At 36.7% G+C, this 25,874-nt stretch overlaps 1 long non-coding RNA gene and 2 other non-coding genes across 3 annotated transcripts; all 3 read right to left on the reverse strand.

Annotated features, from left to right (window-relative positions):
• Nucleotides 1-7,654: 7,654 nt before the first annotated feature.
• On the reverse strand, nt 7,655-10,311 carry LOC121810986. Its single transcript, XR_006052492.1, has 3 exons — nt 10,075-10,311; nt 8,316-9,968; nt 7,655-8,189 (listed from the first exon to the last, which is right to left on the reverse strand). It is a non-coding gene; the product is annotated as an uncharacterized LOC121810986 (long non-coding RNA).
• Nucleotides 10,312-17,232: 6,921 nt separating this feature from the next.
• Nucleotides 17,233-17,317, reverse strand: LOC121757942. The gene has a single exon (XR_006041267.1). It is a non-coding gene; the product is annotated as a small nucleolar RNA SNORD96 family (small nucleolar RNA).
• A 454-nt stretch (nt 17,318-17,771) lies between these two features.
• Nucleotides 17,772-17,855, reverse strand: LOC121758130. Its single transcript, XR_006041343.1, has one exon. It is a non-coding gene; the product is annotated as a small nucleolar RNA Z221/R21b (small nucleolar RNA).
• Between the last annotated feature and the right edge of the window lie 8,019 nt (nt 17,856-25,874).

Raw genomic sequence — 25,874 nt, forward strand, 5'->3', positions numbered from 1 at the left:
ACGTCTCTTGAAATATTTAACTTCTTCTGATAAAGCAATTGTTTCTCCCAGAATTATTACTACTAGTAGTTATCAAAAGTATTTCAGTTTCCACTATCTTTCCATCACATTTGTTAAATATGCATGTGGCAAAATAAGACATTACTAGTATATTAAAACGGAGTGATTGTAAGTCAATAAAAATAGTAATAACACTAAGATTCCCAATCCATCTACTATTTATAATTGTTAAATTTATCATGGTTGTTCACCTAACAACACAAGTCTAAATTTTCAAGCAAGAGAGTTTTGTTGAATTATTAACATTGATAAGTTTCAAGTTATTGCTATGCATTTTTTTGGTTTTAATATCCGTTTCTTTAAAATTAACTTAGTAGTATTAGTCAAATTTGGATTAACTTTTTTATATAACTTGAGTGAAAACGTATAAATTAATATATAAAATACTTTACTTTTATTTAAATGCATTGAATTTTCAAAGTTGATGTTATACGTACTCCTAAATTCGAGGTCAACCTGCATGGGCGAACACATATGGAAGTAGGGTGGGGCTAAAACCCTTAATTAAAATATTTTTTAAACATTTTTTTATAAATTTTTGAAATTTTTCGAAGTTTAATGTAAATTATTGAATAAAAGTCCTTAATTAAAATATTTTCTAAACATTTTTTTTATAAATTTTTTAAATTTGTCGAAGTTTAATGTAAATTATTGAATAAAAGCCCTTACAAATTATCTAAAACACCTAAAAATGTAACTTTGGAATGAAATTTAGAAATCACAGCCTCTATTCATATTTTTTTCTGCATCCGCCCTGTCAACATGTACATATATATTACTCCACCTATGTCAACATGTACATATATATTACTCCACCTAATACCATGTAGTACATATTACCTAATATGAAGTAGTACAATTTTCAAATACGTATTCTTTTTTTCAAACTTAATCACTCCTATAGAATATATTTCTATAAAATTTTAATGATGGGTTGGACCTAAGTAAGTTGTAGATTAATCGATCGAGTGTGTGCGAACTATCCATCCTTTTATCCATACACCTATAAATTTGATATTATGATATCCGGGTCAGCCACATATTTTAAAGAGTGAGTGAATTTTTTAATTTGAATAAAAATAGTCCATCCATTTTTAAAATATCATGGATGGTTAAAGAACTCAAGGGGTCGTTTGGTTATTAAGGTGGGTAAAGTTTATAAACCTGGTTTCCTTTGGTGTATAATCTGTGACTGTCGTGACTAATTACCATTGGTTGTTTGGTTGAATAGAGGCCAAATTAAACACAAGGTCAATCCTATCGTTTGGTTGACCGTAGTCATACAGAGTGAAATGTTGTGCTGCCTTTTTTGCCCCTAGGGTTGCAGTGGAATTTCAGTTTTGCATAGTCATAAAACCGCGAATCCCTCTCAGAAATTAGACATTCGCGCGGTGTTTTTTCCGAGCAGTCTCACCCACATCAGTGGCGACTGCAAAATTCCTCCCAGAGAGAAGATCTAAATCCCATCTAGGTTAGATAGTTAGAAAGTGGTTCGTTCATTCCCTGATTTACACCTGATTTTAGGTTATGAGTCTCGGTTTTCCATTCCGTTATGCACTCCTTGTTCCCTATTTTTTTGTTGACGAGAACAACATAGTGGTTGTGATGTATGCTGTGCGTATGCCACTGTAATTTCAATGTAAAATGTTGGTTTGAAGATTGACATTTTCGGCTAAATTTCTTGCAATTGATGTTTTGTTTACTTTGTTTGGCGAACGCTACTAAAAATGTCTTGGTATGTTCTATTTGTTAAACTATGTTTACTGGGTTAGTGTGAATGTGACTCTTGCGTGTTTATTCTTCGAAGCTATGACTGATCCTTGAAGATTTGTACCCTCTGGAAATGGTAGCCAGAACACACAAGGTTTGGGATTTCAAGAACATATTCATGTCCATAGTCCGGTCTCGTCTGCATATTTACACATTTCTTTTACTTGATGCCCTACATTCCTCAATTTGTCCCAGGGAGTAGCCAATACCGAAGGGGGAACAATCGCAGAGCTGTTGTTCCCCGTCGTTCTTGGTCTGACCGTGAAGAGGTTATCCTCATGGTTGCCATGAAGGATTTGGTGGCCCGTGGGTGGAAATCAGATAATGGGTTCCGAGGAGGCTACTTGGGCAAGGTTGAAGAATGGCTGCAAAAGGAGTTTCCTAGAACTGACTTGAAAGCCAATCCGCATATTTAGTCTAAGATAACGGCGGTCAAGAAAAGCTACAACTTACTGGGCAAAATTCTTGACCGTAGTGGTGTCGGTTTCAATGTGCATGGAGATTTTAAGATCGATTGCGAGGATGACTAGTGGGATCAAATCGTTAAGGTTTGTTATGTTTAACTAGCGATTGAATAGTAGTCACTTATGATAGTCTCTTTAGCATAGGTTCTGACCTTGAACATACTTGTATCTTCCCACGCAGCAAGACAACGGTGCTCGCTGTATGTGCATGAAGTCCTGGCCTTACTGGGAGGACTGGAAGGTTATCTTCGGCAAGGACAGGGCAACTGGTGGACAGGCTGAATGGGTTGCTGATGCGGCGGCGAATAGTTCGCAAGATGCGCATGTTACTGAGATAGGTGACAGTAGTGATTATCATCCTAGCTTCGAAGATTTTCTGGGTGAAGACGAGCAGATCCAGGCCATGTTTGGGAATACTGGTATTGATGACAGCAGCACGCAGAGTGGGGCGAACGCTACTGCAAGCGATGGGGCGACAGCTAATGCAAGCGGTCACGCTCCTCCAAAAAACAAGCACAAACGCAAAGTCCAGGAAAATGGTAACGACATAGTTGAGCTACTCGGAAAGCTGCTGTAACACCCCGACTTTTTCTACCCTTTTATTGTGTTCTTGAAAGGACCGTCGTTTGTGCACTTGAAAAAAATTTTGACCTTGTTTCTTTTGTCGAGAGAAAAATTTTACTTTTTTAGCCAAACAATTATTCTTTTCTAGCCCAATTTGAAACCCAATTGTTATGAGCCCAAAACCTTTTAAATTCTTCCACCTTTGAGCCTAAAATTAGTCTCTTAATCTTAAATCCAAGGATATCTATCACTCTTCAATATCAAATCCACGATAGTTATCTAAAATCTCTCCAACCACCAAATCCATCAATATCTATCAGTTTTACCTATATATATCCAATCAATTCCACAATTTAAACCATTCTCTCAAAATTCCAAGAAACAAAACGTGAGGGAGAGAGAGGGACGACAGAAGTTCCAGCAGCGAGGGACAACAAGAAAACGAGGATCATTCCCCGCCACATTCAGCGCAGAGGATTCTGGAATTGGCTGGCAACATAGCGAGGACGACGGTGTGGTTTAGAACGGGGCGATAGAGATGTGCCGAACAGCGGAGGACCGTAGCAGCGGCTGTTGCGGCTGCTCATGACGGACAATAGCTATGATGATGGAGAATTACACGAGGCAGCGGCGGCGCAAATTGTGTGAGAGAGGTAGGAAGGAATTTGAGTTTCTCTGATTTTAGTTTTGGAATTTTTTGGTGTGTTCATTGTTTGAGATTTACAGTAGAGAGAGAGAGAGTTGAGGGAGAAAGGGAGCCGACGAATAAATCATGCTGAGAGTTGCTAAAATCTTACACGTATCTATGCATACAACTTCTATATATATATATCTCATAGTTAGTAAAACTAATTATACAAGTGTTTATAAATTAACATATTGTAAGTAGTGCTCATATCTAAATTCCTAAACAAACTATTGCTTATTTATGTACATATACTAGGAACACGTGTATTTATATATATATTCAAAGATAATAGATCCTCCGACAGCCGCGAATTTATTCGTGGCATTAATTTGTTTTAGGCATAATAACTCATTTAAGTCAATGCAATGATTACAAATAATGAAACATATTTGAGATATCACGTGTAGTATTTAGAGATATATTTGATTTCTTTATTGCTTTAATATTTAGAGCTCGATTTAAAATCGAGTTGATGGAATAAACGTGTAGTATGATGAAAATTGGGAGTATAATTTGTATTCTTATGAAATCCTTTTTAATATCTTTGGAATTTGATTATGGAATTTGATCTTTGGCCTAATTAGAGTGGATGTTTTGTTTTGGGTTATGGAGTTAATTAAATCATCATGGATTGAGATATCTTTTTACCAAATTGCTGGGGACGTGAACGCTCGGAATTAATCGAAATACTTAAGCTTCTAATTGGAGAAAAATCTAATCATATAAATAAAAATAATCGAAGCCTTAAAATGCATGCATCTTATTTTTGGCTTGACTTGTTGTGTTGATTTATGCGTTATTTAAATGCTAAATGTGATTCCTTGCAATCGAGACGTGATATATTAAGGGAAAGGAAATAATTTCGGATTAAGAACTTGAGGTGGGCTTTCTTTTTAAATATGGGCAATGCCCTAAGTATATTTTTATGTGGAAATGATATGAATATTTTTCATGCCGTGTTTTGTTTTATTCTATGGAACCTATCTGATGTGGCTTTTGCCATCTATAGATAATCGAATTCGGGTCTGTCTAGGGAGTGAGTCCCTACTCAGGCTAGTAGTGTACACAGAGGGGATCGTGAGCCGTCTTTTGGGTCGGCCGGTTCAGTGACTTAGAATGTGGCCACATTCTTTGTCATCAATGGATCAGATATGGTAGACATCTATGGGAAAATGACTGCGCAGTCACGAGTTTTTACAATGGAAATGATTTTAGTGTCTTGGGCGATTTCTAAAGTTAAAACCCCAAGGTCACTCAATGGTGGCATGATAAATACTTTTTATAAATGTTTTCGGCATGAGTCCACTGAGTGCATCAAGTACTCAGCCCTGCATTTCTTTTTTTAAAATGTGCAGGTTGAGCGTGACGGGTGCGGTGGGTGTTGAGCAAGACCGTTGAAGAAATTTAAGTGTATAGAATGTGTCATGTCTTCACACGTGGCATATTCCTTCTCTCAAATGCTTCCGCTAAGTCGTTGTTCTTCTTTTGAGTTCTTGTATCGTTGAGATAGTATTCATTTTTGAGTTGTTGATTGTTGAGATACTCTGATTTTATTCGAGCTATTCCTATTTGTTTCGGGCTATGGTTGAGTTGTGTTGTTTTCCCCCTTCTTCCCCGCTTCTTTAATCCTCCCCTAGTCGCGATCAACCGTGTTTTCTATCTTAGAAAATGCGGGTGTGACAGCTGCACGAGGAGACCAATGCTCGTTTGGAGACTTTGGCATCATGCATTGGGTACGAGATGGATTTGGGTAAAGCAAGGGCAGAGATCTTTCGTCATTTGGGCAACATATCAGAGCTGAGCGAGAATAAAAGGTATGATCTGTGCGACATCATTGGTAAAGAGAACTCCCGGCTTGAGATCTTTACAGGACTCCCTGATGCTTCGAAGGTCGGATATGCGAAGCGTGTCCTGGAGAAAAAGGGTTGCATCTAGCTGGCTCTGCATCACCGCCTTTTTGTCTTATGAATATTATGCTCTTTTGGACAATTTCGGCCTATATTAACCGGTGGTGTAGTAAGATAACCGTTTTGTATCCCAAACCGTATTGTTGGTTTTTGTGTGGCTGCTTCAGGATGTTGTTTTGGTAATGTAATTAAGGTCGACGCTAAGACCTATTAAACTTAAGCGTCCGTGTTGAATTATGACTATCTAACTTCAGTACCTTGCGTTTTCTTATTTGGTCTCTCTTTAATTTTTGTGAATGATATGCTTTACAGCTCCTTTATTGCAGTATCGAACAACAGCTTGAATGGGAATGATGCAATGATTCTACTTCTTATTTCTCTTCATAGTGTCTCTCCGAGTGCAAGTATGGTCGTCCATTGATGTAAACCATTGCAAATTACAGCATGGGTCTTTATAAATTCTTTTCCCCATTAGCTATAAAAGTTTGGAGCATATACACCTATCAACCACTAAAATATTTATATATGATTTGAACCAATGTTAGTAGCTCAATATGATGATGTGCAGATACTGCAATGCAACTCCACCAATGGTGATAATGCATAATAGCTTAAATTCATTAATTATAATAGCCGCAAAAACAGCCTTTTGATACAATGAAAATTGTTTTTCATATGCAAGAACCTTGGCCTTCGAGATTAGCTAAAAATATTGGCAAAATAATATAGCGGATAAACTAACTTAAGATCCGATAATGAAGACACATGGTTAAATATAGTGGTGCCTTTCCAAATGAGGCCATGCACTTGTTACCCCCATTTATATGTGGGGCTTCCATAGCACCCTCCAATACATCCTTGGACTGTTCGATGCACATGAGTAGGCCAACGTGGGATTGTTTGGTGGCAACAGTCGAGGCAAAACACGAGAACTTTCTTCCTCGACCTTCCTTTCTAGCTTTCCTTTAGCGTCGGCCCCATAGTAGCAGACAACCTTCTTGTTGGTCGACTCCCGGTCCAGAAGGCTGCCTTCGCCAAACATGAGTTTGCGCCTGGAAAATGAGAAGGGCTGGTTGCTACTCACCTCTCCATAGTCAACATCCGGGGGGGCCTTCATTTCTTTCCCAGCGTACACCAGTTCTTGAGTTTGAGAGTCACTCAGCACGATCACTGTGTTCTCTTACTCCTCTTTGACGGCTTTCAGTCCGAACAGCTCGTTGAGTTGATTGTATGCGGGGTCGCCACATCGGTAACAAGCTCCGAGAAGTGGGTTTCGCTTCAACAAAACCAAAGGATACATAAGAACAAAACACCTTAAAACATACGTCGAAATATGTCATGATGTACTTACCTCAAGCACTTGCGGCCAATTGGGGGCGGCAACAATTACGATGTTGGTCGCCGCGTTCCAGTAGGTCCCCTCCAACGCTACGATCTCATTAAAAGTGTTATATCGCTTCTCCGGAAAATGCAGATGATCCACAATGTCGTACCACTCAAATACAAGACCAAGCTGCTTTTTGATCGCAATCTTGGCCTCGGCGATGAAGTGGCTGGAAAAAAAAAAGAGCCCTCGCAACCTGCGGAAAGTTTCAACCTTATCATTGTACCGAGCAGGACCGAGTCCATCTCGTGCGTCCAGATTGACGCGTAGAGAAATGTGTTTTGGTTGGGTATGTTGTCTGACATTTTTTTCAAAAGAGGGGAGTTGAAAGCAAATTTTGGCTGGTGAATGGTCTGGAGTATACATGCTGGTCGTATATATAAGCTGCTGCCTATTGGAGATACACAAGTACAAGTATTTAAGATTTTTGACATACAACCACCCAATTAAATTGAGGTGTGCCGAATGCAAAGGGTAGTTTCATGAATGCATTGATGTTCATTGATAGTGTGATATATAAGGGATACACTAATTAAATTTTTCCACTAGCATTCACCTAGCTAATGAGTAATGCCGCATGTGTTGGGTTGGTTCATGTCCAATCCACTTTCTTCAATTGCCATGTAAACATAATGACCTCAAACCTCTCCAATGCTAGGCCAAAATACTGACCCAAAAGGAGTTCACATTCAATGCTTTACCCACTACCATTGAACTCAATCAATGGAATACTGCATAAACAAAGCTATATGCTGTAAAAAATCAGTTGAAATATTCTACAATCGAAGGCAGAACAACAGCCCTGGTAAGAAATGCATAAACAACACCACAACATTGATATGTCTTGCAAAATAGTTAAATAGGTTAAATACAAAAACCACCGTCAATATGTTTATGCAGTGAGGGCATCCTACAATTCAAATTTAAATATAAGTCCAAGTGAAAACTAGAATAGTTTCCCTAAAACAACCCCCAACAATAACAATACCAAACCCATGAAAACCAACACAAAGTCCATTCTAATTTCAGCTTGGCATCGGCCACAAACTCCACAAACGTGTCCACTGCTAGCTCTCCTTTTATTCTTCTCATCATCGGTGTTGCGCACTGTCTTTGTAGGGCGGTACGTTTGGTTCAAGACGTAGTCGGGTTGCGTGTCATCACCAATCCTACTATGATAGTCGTCACACCACAAGAAAGACCCCGAGTGGTTTGCATCAGTCAGACACTTGTAAAACCACCTACCGCAGTGTTTGGCATCTTTCCCAGCACGTAACAACTTCATCTTGCCTCGACCACAAACACACTCGGGTATCATGTCACTGTCGGTTATTGTCATCGACATTAGGAGGCTGTAAATAACAAACAACGGATAAAAGATCAGAGTGTGTTAAACTTGGCTTAATTAGCACAATACAGATCAAAAAGAAAGCAAATTTTATAGCACATTTATATCTGAACTACATGGCAATACATACATTGTTCCACATTGAGTTAGCCAAATCTTCCCTCATTTGAGTCCAAACATTTGTTGTCTCTACTTGATCAACATATTCAATTTCACCATCAACATCATCTACAACGCCAATCTGTATGTCACCTGCAATTTCCTGTTCTATTGGGTCGTTCGTCATCTCATCACGAATAAAATTGTGGAGTAAGAAGAAAGCCATTATCATCCGAATTTGGATCTTGATCGGATAGAAACTAGCACTTCGCAGAATGCCCCATCTCATTTTAAGAACTGCAAAAGCTCGCTGATAATGTTACGAGCTTTACTATGCCTTAAGTTAAACAATTTACGAGCATTTTGGGGTCTTTGGGTACCGACGCCCCATTCCTTCAAATGGTAACGAACATTTTTGAACGGCGTTAGGAATCCTTCACAATTTGCGTATCCATTATCGCATAGAAAGTAATTTCCTAAAAATACCACAATCGGTCAGGATGGTGATGTACTTATAAAGAAAGAATAATCAATTTTGAAAAAAATGACAAGTATCAAAGACAATGGTGTGTTCATTACCTTAAAATGTTATGTGTATTGGGTCACAGAGTTCATTACCTTAAAATGTTTCCACCGATGATAAACACAAGTGTTCGTTACAGGATCAGGTTGTGGCAAGAGAATGGTATGAGGTCTAAGAACTGCCTTCAGCACAAGATGGACGTAATGCGATATTGTTTCCCCGGACCGCTTAAAATCAAAACCAGAAGGACGAATTTTCTTGTGGTGAGCTAGGATACTTAGAAAAATAGCTACTTGTTCCTCTAGTAATACATATCTTCCATCTCGCAGCCCACCAACGTCTCTTAACAGGATACATAAAAGACCAAATGCATTCCTATCCATGCGTAAGTTCACGAAACAATCTATGTCACTAATTTTTGTGAGTCTATTCATATGTCTTACTTGTTGGGGCATCGTATCTTTATGTGAATACCTAATTAGATTCTGCCTATTACGCGGACCGCAACATGCAATTCTTTTCAGATATACGTGCAACAGGATAAGTGTGTGCATATGTAAGAGATGCATTATCTCTTCTACCATGAGGTACACGACTTTGGAAAAACGAAACGGACGAGCCATTACCACAGATGGTAATAGTAGCAGCAGGATCAGACCACTACACCAACAAAAGTTTCAGAATAAGACATTGGAATAACCAAAGAAATTATCGTCACACCACATGTATAGTAGATCTGAACAGCTATAATCATATTGATGGTCACAAACAAGAAATTACCAATTTAATTGTCTACCCATTACAACAAACTCTGCAGAAAAGCCCATGGAGTATTCGACACATTTGTACCGAGAGAGCACATAGACTAATTGAAAAGCTCATCAACAGAAATCAAAAGTACTATGCGCAAAATAAAAAGGGATTCACACTAAAAGGAGACACATAGAAGCACCTGATACTTTTTAAAAACTAGATCCAAACGATTACTCATAAAAATCAAACTAAAACGTCTGCAGATTTGCATAATATGGTTGCAAAAGGACGACATTACCTTCAGCGATCTAAATCGATTCTCTTCTAATGAAATTCCGCCGACGAGTACTAAGGACAACCAATATCTTCTGCTAAGCGAGATCCTTGAGAGGCGGCTTTAACTTTGTGCTGCGTCGCCAAATTAGAAATAAAATTATGAGGCTATGCAATTGGGGTAAGATCCAACAAAAACGGCGACAAATCTGCACAAAACAGATTTAGATAACGAAATTACCTTGCGCAGGCTAAATCGAGCCCTTGTGCATAAACTTCCGGCGCCGGGTGAAGAGGACAACCACTTTCTTCCCGTGTGTGGAAGAGGTTTCGCACCTTGAGCTGCTTGACCAATTTCGAATTGCAATAATGAGAATGGGCAATTTGGGGAAAGGGGGTGTTAATCCGGCACGCAGATCAATGTCGGGTTATAAACACCCAAAAAATCGCGATTCTACCACGTCGAATATTAAATGAATAGTGCGGGCCTATCACTTTAAACATGGGCAATGGAAAAGAAAGATTTATTAACCAAACACTATGTATATTGCAGTTAAAAATTATAATCTGACCAAAACCTAACAACCAAACGCGCTATAAGGGGTAATGTCACATATATGGTACTTTTTCACTCTATGACCTATTTTTCTACTAAAAATGTCTTCAAAGGCATAAAGATCATTTTTAGACTTTCATAAAATTGAGGTATTGGATACTGAAAAAAAATATTCTCTAGTATTGAGTACACTTTCTTCTAGTTGGGGTACCTAAGATGATACTCCATTTTTCACTTTATTTTTCAATCAATTTGTGTTAAATACTCTTTCTATCTCATTCTATTACAATTATAGAAAGTGAAAAATTAAAATAAAAACAATGAAATTCTTAAATATAGTATTAGTTATAAAAATTAAAATTATAAATTTAGTTATCAAAATGACTTGCAGTGAAATTCATTTTGATTTGTGGTTCTATTACTTTTTGTAATATTATAAATTAATTATTTAAATGACTTGTAACTAAACGAGATAGTTAATAACAAAATACATATATTGTACCTTAGTTATAAAAATAATAATTATATAAAAATACTTCTCCATTCCTTAAATTTTGTCACATTTTTCCATTTTCGTTCGTCCCATAAAATTTGTCACATCTCACTTTTTAACATTTTTTGTAGTGGACCACATATTTCACTAACTCATTTCACTCACATTTCATTATAATATTAATAGTATATAAAAGTAGGATCCACTTCCCACTAACTTTTTCAACCTACTTTCCATTACTTTTCATAAAACCTGTGCCCGATCAAAGTTTGACAAAATTTAAGGAAAAGAGGAAGTAATAAAGAACGTAAACAAAATTGAAAGAGAGAGAGACGGATTAATTTTTTCAATTAAAGTATAATTTTAATTTTATCATTAATATATTTAAGAATTCATAATAGTACTCTCTCCGTCCCACAATAATTGTCACTCTTTTCCATTTTCATCTGTCCCACAATAATTGTCACACTTCATTTTTACCATAAATGATAAGTAGGTCTCACATTCCACTAACTCACTTCACTCCCGTTTTATTTTAAAACCAATATAAAAAGTGAGTCTCACATTCCATTAACTTTTCCAACCAACTTTTTTTTACATTTCTTAAAATTCGTACTCATAATAAGAGTGACAATTATTATGGGATGGAGGGAGTACTTTTTATTTTTATTTTTTACTACTTTCTAAAAATTTTAGAGAAGAAAAGAAAGAGAGGATTTGACATAAAAAGGTTGAAAAAATAAAAATATCATTTCATATGCTCAAATTATAGGATAATATTGTACCCAACACTAGAGATACTTGGGGGCATTTTCGATTGAAAATAGGTCAAATAGTGAAAAATATCATGAATGGAAAAAATCATGAGTTATTTTTGTTCAAATTTAAAAATTCATATTATTTATGTACTTCACTCTATTTTGAATAACGACATCCATAGTAAAAAATTATATTCAAAATCTGTCACCTTAATAAAACATTCAACTCGATTACACTTGGTTGGCTGAAAAATCACATTTCAAATTTTCTATCTCAAAGTCAATATCCTAAACATGTCGCGCTCAACTATGTAATCCTCTTTGATAGGACTACATGATTATTACAGAATTATTTGGATGAATTAATTCAATATATATGAACTCAATTTGAAGTTTTTAACCAACTAGTTCAATATATATGAACTCAAAAGATAGATTTGTGCATTTGGATCCCATTGACCAATCCGAAAATATCATTTATTGAATTAATTCAATATATATGAACTCAATTTGAAGTTTTTAACCAACTAGTTCAATATATATGAACTCAAAAGATAGATTTGTGCATTTGGATCCCATTGACCAATCCGAAAATATCATTTAATAAAGAGTGAACTACAAAAACGGTCTGTGGACTATGGGTTTATCTCGCCCATAGTCCCTGGACTTTAAAAATATCGCCAGACATCCCTGGTCTAAAGGTTTATTTTGAAATTGGTCCTTTTGGCTACTTTTTTATCCGAAAATGCCCTTTTGAGTATTTGGACAATTTCGTCTTTTTATATTTTAATTGTTTTGATATTATTTCAATGATGTACTAAATCTAATATTATTTCAAAATTATCTTCTTCTTCTCTTTGCCATCCTTCACTTTATTTTTTATTTCGATATTAGATTTAATTTTATAAAATTAAATTCAAAATTTGGATTTTTAAATACTAATAAATTATTTTTAATTAAAATTATTAATTTATTGCTATGCATATTATTGGTTTTAATGTCCGTTTCTTTAAAACTTAGTAGGATTAGTTAAATTTGGATTAAATTTTTTATTTGACTTGAGTCAATACGTATAAATTAATATAAAATACTTTACTTTTATTTAAATGCATTGAATTTTCAAAGGCGATGTTATACTCCTAAATTCGAGGTCAACATGTACTGATGTACATATATATTACCTAATACTATGTAGTACATATTACCTAATACGAAGTAGTACAATTTTCAAATATGCATTCCTTTTTTCTCAAACTTAATTACTCCTATAGAATATATTTCTATAAAATTTTAATGATATGTTTGACCTAAGTAAGTTGTAGAATAATCGAGTGTGTGCGAACTATCTATCCTTTTATCCATAAACCTATAATTTTGATATTATGATATCCATATTTTAAGAGTGAGTGAATTTTTAAATCTGAATAAAAATACTCCATGCATTTTTCAAATATTATGGACAGTCCAAGAACTTATGGGGTAATGTCACATATGGTACTTTTTCACTCTGACCTATTTTTCTACTAAAAATGTCTCCAAAAGCATGGAGATCATTTTTAGATTTTAAAAATGCATGGACTATTTTTATTCAAATTTTCACTCACTATATATAGCATCCACAATGGATGTCCTAGTGAGCGTCCTAGTTATTGCCACGTCAGCAATTTTTAGTCCGCCACATCTTTCTATAATGGTTTCGCTCTAGTGTTCGCCCTATCAATTGCACTCAATTTACATTTAATTTTTAATATTATTGTTTTTTATTTTTGTTTTTAATTACTAAAACACCAAAATATATTATATTAAACACTACAAATTTAAAAAAACTACATTACTTAATTAAAAAAACTACATCATACTTAGCTAAAAAACAACTCTCTTCGTCCCTCTGTAGTAGAGGCATTTCATTTTGAGCACTCGTTTTGGAAAAATTATAATAAATAGTTAAAGTGGAGAGAAAGTAAAGTAAAAAGGAGAATAATATAGTTAAGAGTCTTCACTATATTATTCTTTCTCTTATTTTACATTTTCTCTATTTTAATTATTTATTATTATTTTTTCAAAACGAGTGCTGAAAATGAAACGCCTCTACTACAGAGGGACGGAGGGAGTACATTACTAAACTAAATTACTAATCTAATAAAAACCCAACTAGCCATCTGACTCAACTTATTTTAAACACAAATATACGTACAAGTGTACGAGGCTACTGTAGCAAATAGTAAGCAAGAGTATCGTATCCACATAGACAATGAGTGATAACCTAAGTACCACGAACCAATCTTAACTACTATCAAGAAGAATCAGAAAGTTTTAGTTTTCTAAATCTACTTGAAAGCAAAGCATAAACAATAACTAAAGCAAATAAAAACAATTTAGACAAATAAAAGCAAGAGAAAGGTAACGGATGTAGATCAATAATTGGGAAGGTAGAATCCTACGGGATCGATAACAACTATCCTATGCTCAACTAATTTCCAAACTATGCCAACAAAGGGTCTCAAGGGTTATTAAGCTATCACTAAAGTAAAAAATATCTTCTCCCGAAGCATACAATTTGTAGATTGTTACCTAGAATCGAAGTGTCCTTCCTAAAACAAACGCAACAACTCCTAAAAGCTCCTAAGATACTTAGCTTCATTCAAAGGCTCAAATCTCCCGATTATAGTGGCAAAGACGTCAACTTCTCTTCTTTCAAATTAAACTACTCATCTTCCGAGTATTGTAGTAAAATTCATATGCATTTATAAGGTGATCAGTCAAATAAATGTATAAGCACAAGAAAAGTCAAATAACCACATGAGTCAAGGCATAGAAAAAGGAAATCAATTAAACATAAGAATCATTGTATCCCCCTAGAACTCTACGGAGGGTTTAACTACTCATGTTCATCACAAAAGTCAAAGAAATATTCAAAAACATTGTTTGAACAAAGGCAAAACTAAAATATGAACTCCTAGAATTGGATTGGGCGGATTGGAGGCCTCGTGTTCAATCTTGCGATGAATACTCGTCCTCTACTTGTTCTTCTCTTCTTTCTAGGTGAAAAACTGGGATTTTTGGGGTAGGAGGCATGTAGAATGATGCAGGAGGTGTCCCGTGCATATTATATAAATTAGGGCTCGAATTTCCTTCATTAGCATCGTCGGCCGAACCTGGCGGGTCGCCAGGTTCGTTGAGCATCGAAGCTGGCAACTCGCCAGGTGCTTACGGCGATTCTAAGCCGATGTCCTGGCGAGTCGCCAAGTTGGTAAGGTGCGGAGATGGCGGCTCGCCAGCTGTGTTCGGCAATTTCGCCCTTTTCCATCCCGGATTCTTCCTTTCGCCGTTTAAGCTCGTTTTCGACACTTTTTCTACACATTCTTCACAAATGGTCAAAATACCAATATCATAGAGAAATAGCTATAACCATGTCTCAAAGTACACAATATATGATCAAAAACTAAGTAAAAATACCCTCTAAAACCATGTAAAATCCAAAATCATGATCTAAATTTAACATCTGGCACAAATTCTTTATCATCTTCTCAGTCCTCCGTTGTTTTTCTAGATCGATTTCCTGATGAAGGCTATTTTGTGCGTCAAGTATAAACATATGCTCGCACACCTCGTGAAAACCACCGAACTCCTCGAGCGCTGAGGCCACGAGCTGGGTAGACGGAAGAGGAGCAGCCTGCGGGGAGCCTATCCAAACGCGGCCGCCTTCGCCTTCCTTTTGGCCAGGGCTTTAGCAGTCTTGGTGCCAATGGGACTTCTAAAAGTAGGCGTAGGTGTGCCGAAACTCCCTTCCGACTCAACGTTCAGATCCACAGGAGATGGGTCGTTGCTCTTGTAACCGCCAGTGGCGGTGTTCTTCGTTCGCTTCGTAGCTGAGGATGCAACAGGTATCCCTCCATCGAACTTCGCCTTGTCCTTCAAGATCAACTAAACATTGTAGAACTTGAACTGCCTGTACTGCGACTGGTACTCGGCCATCGACTTATCCTCCATGCTCTCACCGTTGCCCCTTCCGTCCTTGTTCTTCGTGTAGATATAACTGAAGTTGTTGACGTGGACCTTGAGCCGATCCCAACACTTACACGACTGATCCTTGGTCCGCTTGTACGCCCAACTCGATGAAACTGAGTTGTAACATGCCTCAATGCGATCCCACATCCAGCCCGAAGTCTAGCTGTTGGAGTTTATCGAATCCTCCGATATATCGACCCAACACTGAGCCACCTTCATGTACTCCTCCATCTCGTAGTCAATACGCCCCACAGCGTACTCTTTGTTGGGCTCGTTGGATGGGAGTGGAAGTGGGACAGATGGCGCTTTTTCCTTCCGTGTCATCTTCTTCTTCCTCTTCGGCGGCTCAGGGGCATGAGGTTGCCCACAACTGGGCTCCATGTCCTTAACCCGATATGCGTCGGTGTTGAAGAACAGATCAAACTCAAAGTCAGATACGAAAGTGAACCCTACAAATCCAGGAGTCTCGACCCGGTAGTCTTCGAGGCCGGGCCAACGGGCGCCACCTCCACCAAACATCGGCATATCATCGTCGACACTATTTGGGTTTGGGAATTGCCTAGGATCCATTCTTGTGAAAGTGAAAAGGAGAAGAGAAAGATAGTAGAGTGGAGAGTATTGTGTGAAAGTGTGTGAAAAGTGAATGAGGATATAGTATTTATAATGTTTAAAGAATTAAAATAAATAAATAGTATTTTCTAAGGCAAAATAGGTCAAATAGAGAAAAATATCATGAACGGGATTACCCATAAGTTTAGAAACTGTCTATGATATTTGTTCAAACTTAAAAGTTCATATTCATTTATATAGTTCACTTTATTTTAAATTACAACATCCGTAGTCAAAGATTATTCAAAATCTCTCACCCTAATAAAAACGTTCAACACAATATAACACTTGGTTAGCTGAAAATTCACATTGCAAATTTTCAATCTCAAAAATCTCTATCCGAAACATATCGCACCCAATTATGTAATCCTCTTTGATTGCACTAGATGATTATTATAGAATTATTTGGATGAATTAATTTAATTCAATATATATGAACACAATTTGAAGTTTTTAACCAAGCAATCCGAAAATATCATTCAATAAAAGATGATTAATCGTAGGACAATTAGCTTAAATTGTCGGGACTATTAAAACAATGCATCTAGCTAATAAGACCCTTAACCCTAATAACAAAATAAGAAATTTAAATAAAATGAAAAAATGTTTTTAAAATAAACTCAAAATTGCAGAATGCCGGAAAGGTAAAATATCTGTCTATTTTTAGAAATTCGCTGATTTTAGATAACTTAATTTAAATTCACTCTTTTATTCACTTTTTACTTTATTCTCTCTATATTTTTTCCTTTCTTACTTTTTTTTATCTATTTATTTAATAGATTCAACATAAAATATTTCACATTCAACTATGAGAGAATAGAAGAAGTAATCAAATAAGAGTTTATACAAATTCTATTTTTAATCACAATAGAATCGTACAGTAATAAATAGAGTTATGCGACTTCGACTTTACCTGTTAACAATCAGAAGCAAAGTAACCAGAAAATTAAATATAATCAAAATATTATTTTAAAATAGCCTCAGAATTGCAGAATATCATCAAGGGAAATCTCAGTCCCGAAAGATGGTGTTCTTTGAAAACTGATTTCATCACAGGCAATCAATAAATCAAATTTAAGATACCGAAAATGAATGTTTTTCTCATGGCCAGTCCCAAGAGGTAATGGCGGCAACCCGCTCCACAAGGCGACAGGATATGACAACGCTCAGCTCCGGAAATCCCCGGCGAGGCCGAAAATCTCGACAGAGTCCAAGCTTGTTCTAGCGACGAATCATATTGAGTTATACGAACATGGAGAGTTATTCGCCCCAATTTTCAATAAAACGTCGCAAAACCAAATTCGAATTAAATGCAAACCGATTGGAGAAGAAGGAACCATCAGAGACCAAAATTTATCCACAGAAGCTTTGAGCTGATGTACGGTCCGCATCATGGTTTGAACTTCCTTTCAAAAGAAGATCGCATCATTTGGCTCCAAATCACTAGAATGAATTAATAACAGACGAAATAGATCTGAAAACTAATTCGAAATGAAAATAGAGGAACAATTTTATGACTCAGAAATTGTATGGGTTGAGAAATTATCATCACTAGATCAGAGTGGTGCATGACATTCTCCAAATTTCAATCACGGTCAAATGGAAAAAGAAAGAGCTGTAATCAAAACGATTTCTACATTTCTACATGGTGGGAGGATAGGGAAAAATATGAGATATAAATAGTTGTAGAAGAAACCCTAATTGTATAGTTGATCCACTTAATGTTGGGCCTTTTGGGCCCATGGTTTTGTTGTGACGTTTCACGTTATGATTATTCAAAATCATAATTTTAGTTAATTTATATGTTTAATATTAAGTGAATTAAATTATTATTTTAATATTATTTTTCCGATGATTATATGGCGATCAGTTAATGAAACTACACTCATGTGACGTTGACGTGAAATACTCCATCCGTCCCCAAAGAGTATGAACTTTGGATTATTTTTATGAAACACCTCCTGCCACGTCATCCCAAAAACTAAGTGGATTATATAGTAACTAATAGAATACAATGATTATTTTTAATTTTATTTATTATGAGTATAATAATGGAAGAAAATAATTATGAAATGATAAAGAATTAAAATTAGCATCATTAGTGGTGTAAATAAAACAAATAAAAATTATATTTCAAAAAATCTAAAGCAAAGTAAAATAAAATATACACATTACCCTGCATAAACAGAAAAAGAATAAAATAGTTACATAAATAGAAAGAAGAGAAAAAAAAGCTGTATAAAAAATTGTACAAATACAAAGTAGAAAAAAAATAGAAAAATCGTCACCAAGGAGAATCAAACTCGGGAGATTTAGACATGAGACGCGGTTTCCGGCCAAATGGGCCACCAATTTCACATTTAAAAATCTTTTACCCATACAATATATAGTTAAGTGTATAATTGATTGGGGGACCAGGGGGCCCCGGGTCCTAATGTTGCTTCACCACTTAATAAAGTATGAGAAAAAAAAAAGTGTCCAGGCTATAATTTACGAGAAAATGACCTGGCGAAGAAGAAGGCGAAAGGGAGTAGGGCGAAGAAGGCGAAGGCGAAGGCGAAAGGGAGCGAAGAAGACGGAAGGCTTCATCCCAGAAGACATGGCTGCCTTAGATAACACCATCATTCCTGCATAGCTGCACTGCATACTATCACTGCAATGTATGCTTTCTGCTTCTCCATTTTTGTTGATATTCTTCAAATATACAATCTGTACAAAATGTGAAGAATATAAAGTACTATAACCCACTCAATTTTATTTAAAATGTGCATTAAATGATCGATTGCAGTTAGTTGTTCGTGTCATGTTGGGTTACTCTCCTTTATTTGAAGTCGACTATTGCAACTCAATGTAACTACCCCTACTTCTACTCTTTAGGTTCTTATATTTCAACTATTGTGGCTATCACTCTTAAAGGTTTGAAAATAGGTAAGATAAATTCCAAGGACTTATAAGAAATCTCCAACTATTTACAGTTTTACATTAAACTCAACTCATTTTGGTGTCACATTAAATATGGTTTTATTATAAGAAATCTCCAACTATTTACAGTTTTACATTAAACTCAACTCATTTTGGTGTCACATTAAATATGGCTTTATTCTGACCATATGGTTCAGAAAAATGTGACAATTTTAGGATGGCAAAAGAATCACATTACATTCTTTAAAAAAAAGAAAAAAATTACAAATTAATGTCCAATAACACGTTCTCTATCTTTGAGACAAGATTAATATCTTAGTATTATTAAAATCTGAGATTAACCGATGAATTAAATCAATATTTATAAATACTCAGCAATTTGAAGTATTTACTTTTTAAAAAAAAAATCTACACTTATCATTTAATGACTATTGTCTTGATTCCAAGATTCTCTTAAATTTCCTATAAATATGGGTCTAACTGAAAAGTTCAACTAACACAATTTATAGTTTGATTTATTTTCTTCCTATAAGGTAAAACTTTCAACTCACTAAGCGAGGAAGTAATATCATTTAATTTAAAGGATAGGTTAGCTCTACAGATCATTAACCAGTTAAATACTCTAAAACACCTTTAAGTGTTACGTTCACAAAATTCATTATCAAATTTATATTATCTTTGTTATATATACCTTTTTTCCACCGACCAAGATCTAATCATCTCATCTGATACGAAATATATATAAAATAATTATGTAATTAAACCACAGTGCAGACTGATCTTCTCTCCTCTATGATATATTATCATGAATGCCCATATTTCAGACATATCAAATGTGAATGCAATTTATGACTTAACATGTTTTGCATGATATGCCAAATGCAAACTATCACAATAAGATCATATTCTTGCTATGATACCACTTAATGTCACGCCTCAACCCCACTGACGTACACATTGTAATAAACAAAAATTCTTTTAGTTCCATAAAAAAATTCATAAAAATAGAAACAACACAATTTCTACTTTTTCCTTTCTCTTACTTTACTCTATCTTCATTAACTCACAAAACAACACAAAACAACGTATATAATCATACACAATATAAAACATATATCATAAATAATTTCATATTCATATGCATATGTCTATATGTTCAATTTATTATTCTGTGACAAATCAAGTTTGTTATCTGTCCGGGATTCCTCTAAGACCCAAAGGTCCCTCTATAATTGGATTCATAGGTCCCTCTATAATTGGACTCTTAGGTCCCCTCTATATTTGACCCGAAGGTCCCTTTGCATTTGGACTCATAGGCCCTTCTATATTTTCAGATCCAGGGCAAGACTGTTACAGTTCCTCTCTAGTCCAATGATTCAAATAATTCCAAAACCATGTATAAGCATATCCATTGCATCAATTACATATTTTTATCATATTTCATCAAATAATTCCTTTACAAAATATAAAACATGTCCATTGCACCAATCACATATCCATGTCATATTCCACAGTCAATATCAAATAATACATAATCATATCATATAATCCAAATATTTCCCTTACTTAAACACCTAACAAAGATGCACATAAAACATGTAAAATAAAAAATGTAATTTATACACACCTTATTATCATAGATAATTTAACTCAAATCCTGAATTTGTCTCGATCTAAAGCTTTCTCAATCCTGAAACTGAAAACATGTGAGAATTTCATCTTCTAAATCCCAACCCCTCTCGTTTCTTTTCCAAAAGTTCCTCTCGTTTTTTTTAAACTCTCGGACTCTCTTAGCTAAACTCATACTTCTGATTTCTTTTTCATTTTATTTTTCCTCCTTACCTTCAAATAAACCGAGTTCCGTATATAAGTATTAATTAAATCACTCATTTTTTTGCTAAAACTATGGACTTCAAATGTACACATAATTGCAATCCTACACTTCTATATCTACACGTGTGACTCTATTATGAGTCCTTATCACTAATTTCATATTCATGCATATGTATATATTATATTACTCCCTCCGTCCCGCACTACTCGCACTTATTTCCTTTTTGGGCGTCCCAAGTTACTTGCACTCTTTCCATTTTTAGTAAAAAATTTCACCTACAGCCGTCATTTTTGACTTTCTTATACACTCATTCCTTAATCCCCGTGCCGAAAAGGAAATGAGCGAGTAGCCCGGGACGGAGGGAGTATTATGTTTACATAACATTCCCACAAAGACTCACATACACATACACATACACATACACATACACATACACATACACATACACATACACTTAGATTAAATTAAATGATAATTAAGGAAAAATATGTATATTATACGCATATAACTTAATTAGGCTAGTCATTAAACTTTATAAATATATTTAGCTTATATATAAATAATTATATTTATTACTAATGAAACTTATGATACCCACTAAATATATATATTGTGCATTGACAATAAAATAGTACTCTAATAATGCGTGTTTCAGGTTGGGGAGGTTGGGGATGTTATAATATGAACATGAACTTGCGGTATCATGAGAAGTATTGCGTGACTCAATTGATGAGTGGATAGTTAATCACGCAATGCACTAAGAAGATAGTCGGTGGTGCAAATCTAAATGGTGAGCCATTTTATGATGGCTAGAGTTTCCTTGACAATAAGGGCTTTAGAGCACCCATAATGGGGCGCCCGATGGCGTCCATCGTCCTCGGGCGTGGACGATGGCACCATTGTGGGTGCCGGCCATAGGGCGCGCCCGATGCTCACGCCCGATACATCGTCCGCGGCGTATGGCGCGGATGATAGCCTATCTCCGCCCCACTGTGGGATCGGCGGACGATGGTCGAGGACGATGACACGCGTTTTTTATTTTTCTATTTAAACCTTGTTTCTCATTCACTTTTCATACGAACATATCGCCTCTCTCATTTCGTTCATCTCTCACGAATCTACCTCTCTCGCATACCAAAATGAACCACGGCGACGACACCAATAGTTCTAGTTCCTCGGAGTCAAGTACTTCGACATCTGAAGCCTTAGATGCAGCCGTTGAAGAGGCCATGGCGGAATGCTTTGAGAAAATGCAGCGCGAGGAGGAGGCGGTGGCCGAGCAGGTCCATAGGCCTATTCGACGTCGGACGTATGTCCCACGCGACCACGCGGCAGCTCACCAACATCTGGTTGAAGACTATTTTGCCGATCGGCCACGGTGGGGACCGACTATTTTCCGCCGCCGGTTCAGAATGCCGCGTTACCTTTTTCTCAGCATTGTTCGGACGTTGTCGTCACGTGATGAATACTTCACGTATCGGGAAGACGACATTGACAAACTCGGCCTTACACCATTGCAAAAGTGCACGACTGCAATCCGTCAGTTGGCCTACGGCACCACGGAGGACATATTCGACGAATACCTCCACGTCAGTGAAACAACAGGCCGCGAGTGCCTAAAAAAGCTTTTGTAGGGAGGTTGTGGAGGCCTACGACGACACATATTTGCGCAAGCCGACTGCCACTGATTGCCAGGGCATGATGAAGATGCACGAGACGGTGCACGGCTTTCCTGGGATGCTAGGGAGCATCGACTGTATGCACTGGCAGTAGAAGAATTGTTCGATGGCGTGGAGAGGCCAATTCACTAGTGTTTACAAGGGCAGCCACCCGACGATGATCCTCGAAGCCGTCGCTGACTATCGGCTCTGGATCTGACATGCTTACTTCGGCGTAGCCGGGTCGAACAACGACATTAACGTCCTCAACTCATCCACCCTCTTCACGAGCAATGTAACGGCAACGGCCCGATCATCGAGTTCACTGCCAACAGGCGCCAATACCCATGGGGTACTACTTAGCGATGGCATCTACCCACGGTGGCCTGTTTTTGTGAAGACGATCAGCTGCCCAATTGGTGAGAAGAGGGTTTTATTTGCGCACAAGCAGGAGTCGACGAGGAAGGATGTCGAGCGGGCATTTGGTGTGCTCCAAGCGCGGTGGGAAATTGTGAAAGGGCCGGCTCGTTTCTGGTTCAAGGAAGTAATCTCGGACGTCATGTATGTGTGCATTATCATGCACAACATGATAGTCGAGCATGAATGTGGGAGCATCACCGAGTGGAACGATGATGACGGTGCATCTAGCTCTTCCAGCACGGCGACCGAGCCCCCCGCTAGAGGATTGCCGTCGGGCTTCGATGAGGTTCTAGCTAGACAGGCCCCAATGCGCAACCAACAAGATCATGGTCAGCTCATGAATGACATGGTTGAAGAAGTGTGGGCTCGTAACGATCGTCGCTGAGTTTGCGTATTTTATTTAATTCGTATTGTAATGTATTAATTTTTATAAATGAAATGATGTTTTTTCCTAATTTTTGTAGTTATTTAAATATTCAAATAAAAACTGATGGCGTGGCGCGCCTTAGAGCGCCCCACTGCAGGTGGGGGTTAGGAGGATAAAACTGATGACGTAGCGCGCCATAGGGCGCGCCTTAGGGCAGCGCCCCACTGCTAATGGTCTTAGTATATTTGTGTAAAGTGATAATATGACAGATTTTCACGTACTTAACGAGAAGCTAATCTTAGTGTTTTATGACTGGCCAAAAAATTAAAATTATTATGCATAGGGAATTGAGTGTTGGATGAGACGCTGAGAGGGACGATTGATTGTTAAATGGCGATTGAGGATGACTCATATCTATATGTGCACATATGATTGTGATAGAACTCAATTGGGCGATGACATCCTCTTCATAACAAAAAGCATGAAGTTGGTACTTATAGTAAAATAGAACAATTTATTTGTAAACGGTTGTTAATTCAAAGGGCACATGAATTAGTTTTTTCTCCCACTGTTTTCATGTCAATTAACTAGATTTTTCAAAAATGTACTTCCTCCGTCCCAGTTAAGATGCGTCTTCATTTTTTGGCACGTGTTTTGGAAAAATCATAATAAATAGTTAAAGTAGAGAGAAAGTAAAGTAAGAGAGAGAATAATATAAAAGAGACTATTTATTCTCTCTCTTACTTTAGTATTTCCCCATTTTAATTATTTATTATGATTTTTTTCAAAACACATGCGGAAAACGAAATGGGTTATCTTAAATGAGACTGAGGAAGTAATACATGAAAGCAACCTATTCTATAATTATTTAGTTATTACTTGTTTTAGTTATTACTTATTCCATAATTACTTATTTGTAAACGATTGTTTGTTTGAAGGACACATGAATTACTTATTTACCCTAAACCCTTATTTACCACGCTCTACAAAAATTATAAACTTCATATTCAATTAGTTATTTATAATTTATAATAGTAAAATCTCCCTTTGTCCCAGGTTACTCACACTTTTCAATTTAGATTGTTCATTTGGGATTATTTTTAGTGTAATTAAACTAGTATTTTAATTATAATGAGAGATTATTTAATAATGGAATACTTATTAACTCTAATCTATCAATTAAATACCCTAATTTTTTCATTTAAAATATAAAATAATGTATAAAATAATGTAAGTAGTTTGGAATAATTCAAAATAGAAAATTGTGAATAACATGAAAAAGTAACTTTCCTAATTCTACCATTAAATATGAAATCGTTCCATCATTAATTAATATGTTACACCTATTAATTTAACTAATATACTATCAATGATTACATATATAGAGGATTGATATGTGGAGCGCTTAGAGCATCACCAACGCCGGCGTCAAAATCGCGACGCCGATTTTTTGCCGACGCCGGTTCTGACGCCGAACCATTGGAACCGGCGTCGGCGAAATCAGCGTCAAAATCGGCGTGGCCATGCCGATTCGCGCGATGACGCCGGTTCCGACGCCGATCCTCACGGCGCCATTGTGGTCTCGGATCGGCGTCAAACCGGCGTCAGATTTTATTTTTTATTTTTTTTCTTTTGAAAATACTATATATACGCGCTTTGAACGTCATTTTCATAACGCGTTAGTTTTTATGTAAATTTATGTAATTTTTTTAAATGTAATTTTTTTAAATGTATTTTTTTAAATTATTGTACTTTTTGAAATTTTAATAGTATTATTCAATTTAAATGTATTTGTCTCGTAAATTAAATTCCGTATGTTGATACGATTGTAAATTAAATTATATAATTGTTATTAGTGATGTGGATATGTAGTGTGAAGGCTATGTGAGAGCTATTTGATGTCCAGTTGATGTGGCAAGCTGATGTGGCAGGAGAATTGTAGTGCTGATGATGTGGCAGTGTGAAGGCTAAGTGAGGGCTATTTGACGTCCAGTCTTACTGGAGATGCTCTAATACTGGAGATGCTCTTAGAGCATCTCCAAGCCGGCGTCAAAATCGCGACGCCGATTTTTCGCCGACGCCGGTTCTGACGCCGAACCATTGGAACCGGCGTCGGCGAAATCGGCGTGGCCATGCCGATTCGCGCGATGACGCCGATTCCGACGCCGATCCTCACGGCGCCATTGTGGGTCCCGGATCGGCGTCAGATTTTATTTTTTATTTTTTTGGAAGTGGAAGAACTGTCCTGCTGCCTGCAATGGGTTTTACACGACCGGCTACAAGGGAAAAAATCCCACGATGATCCTCGAGGCCGTAGCTGATTACCGGTTGTGGATTTGGCATGCGTATTTTGGGATAGCCGGTTCGAACAACGACCTAAATGTCCTCAACTCGTCGCCCCTTTTCAACGAGCAGT

Source organism: Salvia splendens, chromosome 1, assembly GCF_004379255.2.
Source record: "Salvia splendens isolate huo1 chromosome 1, SspV2, whole genome shotgun sequence".
Classification (NCBI taxonomy): Eukaryota; Viridiplantae; Streptophyta; class Magnoliopsida; order Lamiales; family Lamiaceae; genus Salvia; species Salvia splendens.